Source organism: Lactuca serriola, chromosome 8 (genome assembly GCF_051521515.1).
Source record: "Lactuca serriola cultivar US96UC23 chromosome 8, Lser_US96UC23_V15, whole genome shotgun sequence".
Taxonomy (NCBI): Eukaryota; Viridiplantae; Streptophyta; class Magnoliopsida; order Asterales; family Asteraceae; genus Lactuca; species Lactuca serriola.
In genome coordinates this window covers 169,117,685-169,122,678 of record NC_136415.1, presented here as the reverse complement: position 1 = coordinate 169,122,678, position 4,994 = coordinate 169,117,685, and positions in this window count along the sequence as shown.

The window sequence follows — 4,994 nt, the reverse complement described above, 5'->3', positions numbered from 1 at the left end:
TGGTTTATTGTTTAATTATTTTAAATATATATCTTTAATTATTTATTAATTTATTAAATTGTTTATTGAAATAAATTTAAAAAGTTTTGCTCAACAAAAAATTGTAATGTGCTTTTTTTTCGATAAAAATTCGTAAAATATTAAACTATGATATATTATTTTTAATATTCGTTCAGAAACCTTAATTCAAACTAAATAATTTGTTTTTTGTTATATATATATATATATATATATATATATATATATATATATATATATATATTGCGTGGTTGCGTGTGTGTAGTGTTATTCTATAAGAATAACTAAGAAAATAATTTTTTTTTCTAATGTGAATATGTTCAACCTCATACAACTAACGTCCTTACCATGTATTCTTACTAATTTTTTTTTTTTTTTTTTTTTTTATATTCTCACATATTGTTTTTCACTCATTTTCATTCTTACAAAATACGATTATCAAGAACATATTCTGAAAGAATGAGAATAATAATAAAAAAATCTATAATACCATCTTAGATGATTTAATTAGAGAGAACATGTGCTAATGATAATAGTTATGTGAAGTTGAACGAATTCATATTACCAAACAATAAATATATGTACACACACACACACACAGAGAGAGAGAGAGAATTTGATAGTGTGAATTTGAACTGTATCAATTAACGTCAAAATCGATTAATAAATAAATAAATAAACCTTGATCAGTTCAGATTTACAGTGTAAATCTGAACTATAAATAGTTCAATTTTAACATTCACAATATGAATTTGACATACTATTATTCACATTATGAATCTCCTCAAATTCACAATATGAATTTGGGCATATTCATAATGTGAATCTAAGCACATTTGCAATGTGAATCTCTATCGATTTTTTTACATCAATATAAATCTATGTTTAAAGAGTATAAAAAATATGAATTTTGATATATTTATTAATTTTTTTCGATAAAAAATAGGGCTTAATTTTTCGAAAAACAAAATAATGAAGTGAGTTTTTTTGAAAAAAAAAATCATTTTTTTGTATATCAATATGGATTTTTATGGAAAGAGGAAGAAAAATCATGACTAATGGTATATTTGGTTTTTTTTTTTTGATAAAAAAACATGGACTAAAAAAATTTAAGGAAAAAAAAATGAGTTTTGTTATAATCTGGTCCATGTGCATCCATTGTAAAAATCTACAACATTCCTTTTTTGGTTGATTATTTTAAATTCTGAAGCTATAAATTGGTTTTTTAGTTCCTTTATTAATAATGGTTCTCTATTGAATATATTAATTAAGTTATTATTGTGTTTGATGTAAGAATGATTGTGGTCCAATCATTTTACTTATTTTAAAAAAGTGATTAATACATATTATTAAATAAAAAATAATTAAAAAATACCATCTAATTTCATTCTAAAGGTATTTTATTCAATTAACATAAATTTAAAAAAGGAAAATTGCATATTTTAAAGAATAATTAATTCTCTAAACTTTCAAAATCTAATTTTTTGGATATTAAATATATTAATTCGGACATTCTAAAAGAATGTGCTTATGATTATCTTGAAAAAAAACATTAAATTCTGACAAAATACTGTAAACATATATTATCAAGATTAATAATTTTTAATGAATATAAATTTATATGACAAGAATTTTAATATCTTAAAATCAGTAATTACATTCATTCTCAACAAATATAACTATTAACATACATAAATGACATTTATTCTAAATAAATATAAGTAATAATGGTTAACAGTTATATTTATCCTTTAAGAATAAAACTGAGAATAGTTAAAAATCAAATAAAAACATTGAAATCTAAGCAAAACACTAATACATTATGATATAATATTGTTGCTAGGATAAATGACACAAAAAACATTCTTTATACACATAAATTCGATTTTGACACCGTGTTTTTTTGTGTCAATTTTGACACCGTGTTTTCCAATTTGTTACAATTCTGACCACTTAACCGGTTAACCAGGTTGAATGCTGACGTGGCATGATGACGTGTCAGTTTTGATGAAGTGTAATGCTGACATGATATGCTGACGTGTCAAAATTGAATTTTTTTCTCACAAAAAACACTAAGTTTTCATTTTTTTTTCGATTTGGACACTAAGTTTAATTTTTTCTTTCAACTTTGACACTATGTTTTTTTGTTCCAAATCGAACATCATTTTTTCCAATTTTGTTTAATGTTGACAATTTTCTATTTAAAACCGTATAAATATTTTTTTAATACATTTAAACCGTATAAATATGTTTTTTTCATTTAAAAACCATAGTTTTGTATAAATATATTTTTTTTACACTCAAACCATATTTTTATGTATAAATATGTATTAGTTATATAAAAATTGTATTTTATATTAAATATGCAACTTTAAAATGTGTTTGGAGGTTTGGAGGCCTATAGTCGATCAAAACTTGGATATCAAGTTTGCAAACCATTAAATTTTTACATCTTATTAGAAGCTTATGGTTAGTTTGATTCTCATGATATAACTAATGCTTTGAATGTAAGAAAAAAAAAATACACCTTGTATTTAAATAAAAATGTAGTTTTTAAACGAAAAAAAATATGTTTATACGGTTTAAAATGTAATAAAAAAATATATTTATACGGTTTCAAATGGAAAATAGACAAAATTTGATAAATGATGTTCGATTGGAACAAAAAAATAGTGTCAAAATTGAAATAAAATATTAAACTAAGTGTCACAATCGAAAAGAAGTGAAAACATAGAGTTTTTTGTGAAAAAAAAATCAATTTTGACACGTCAGCTTATCATGTCAGCATGCCACGTCATCAAAACTGACACGTCATCATGCCACGTCAACATCTAACCAGGTTAACCGGTCAAGTGGTCAGAATTGTAACAAATTTGAAAACACAGTGTCAAAACTGACACAAAAAAAACACAGTGTCAAAATCGAATTTCTGTGTAAAAAGAGTGTTTTTTGTGCCATTTACCCTTGTTGCTAATCATTCTGACAGAAAAAAAATGTTAATTCATTCTGAACAAATATTGTTGCCTGATTTTCCATTTATCACCTGGCTTCAAACCAAGTTTTCATTCTTCACCAAGCTTCTTTTTCTTTACTTGATGTTATTTCTTTCAGATTTTATAGTTTCATAAGAATTTATAACCTTTTTAAACATTGCTTTATCATTATACACACACAAAAAACCATTACAGTTTGCTTAAGCATGATAATTTCTACCAAAAAAAAAAACATTACAGTTTGCTTAAGCATGAGAATTTCTAGTCGGAAGCATAAAATTTTTGTTGAGACATTTAATATGCAAACCAAAATAAAACAATTTAATTTTCAATTTTAATAATCATTGTTCCAAAATACAAGAAAAAAAAATTGGCATCTTCAACTACAATAACACAATAAATGAAACATGATGCTATATAGAAACGTAAATGTTGTTAAAATGATGGTATTCCAATTCATTGTGTAAAAATTGATCTTTAAATTATGTTTATTAAAAAACACAGATCGATATTATATTATGTACATTCATTAACAATTAACAATATACATAAAAAATATTAATCTAAACATATGAAATTAAACAATTAAGAATGTTCCAACACAAACGTGAAATTTGGGACAAGTTTCAAAACTAATATCACAATAAGAACTTCACAAGTACAATTTCCTAAACACACAAGAATTAATTATTAGTTTTTAAGCCAAAAAAACTCATATAAATAAATTAAGAATCTAAACATAATAAATTATACACATATATATCATAATTAGATAACGATAACCCAGCAAAGAATAGTAAAAGAGGAAGAGTCATACACTTTCTCACATGGAGCATTCGTTAAAGCTAAAGAACTCCGTTAAAGATTAGTTTTGACATCATGAAATAGATGGAGATTGTAAGGTCACACCTTATGATATGACGAATCAAACACGTTATAGGCTAACCACAAGCGTTCGCACCAACGCCAACACCATATCTTATCAGCTTCATTGTGAACGAATGATCTTGGTGATTTTAGTTATTGTAATCTTATATATTCAACATTAGGGTGAAACCCTAATGTAATGTCTTGGTGACCGTCTTTCTAACCTTCTTTCTCTTGGTCAAAATATATTTTCTTAGTGAAAGCATATTTGTGATTACTCGTGTTCTTTGTTTTTATGTTTAATCTTTTCTTATTTAGTTTATTATTTGTTATTCATACTTAAAGTGTATTTGATCAATACAAACCTTGAAAAAGAGCTTGAGGTACTTCTTGGATTAGCCAAATCTAAACATGAGACAGTGCATGTGGTTGGATGTGGTGCAGGATTACGACTATGAGATCTTATAACACCCAAAGAAGGCCAATGTAGTAGCCGATGCTTTGAACTACATGATCGTTGATACTCCTATTTGAGACCTATGTTTAAGGATGACCATAATTTCAGCACTTCTAGATATGATTAGAGAGGATCGGGCAAAGGGAATCAAGAAGGAGAACTGGAAAAAAGAGAAGATTATGGGTTAGATTACTGCTATTGTTATTGATAGGCGCGATTTGTTTAAATAGTGTTGAATAGTTTAGGCTTCATTTTCTAGTAGAGTTTGCCATATTGTGTTGGAAGAAGCTCACAAGTTTAAGTTATCGATTCATGTTGGAGAAAAAAAATGTACTGAGACTCGTGACTCAGTTATTGGTGGCTCTACATAAAGAGGGAGATAATGTGGTATGTTGAGAGCTTTCTGCCCGATCTGAAGGTCAAGGTTGAGCATTAGAGACCACACGTTAAGTTGCAACATTTAAAGATCCCTATGTGAAAGTGGGAGTAAATCATTATGGATTTTATTATCAAGTTACCAAGAACGGCCAAGGGACTTGATGTTATTTGGGTTGTTGTGGATCGTATGACCAAGAACAGCCAAGGGACTTGATGTTATTCTTGCTATTCAATAGAGCTCCTCGCCCGATAATTTGACCGAAATCTATATTCGAGAGGTT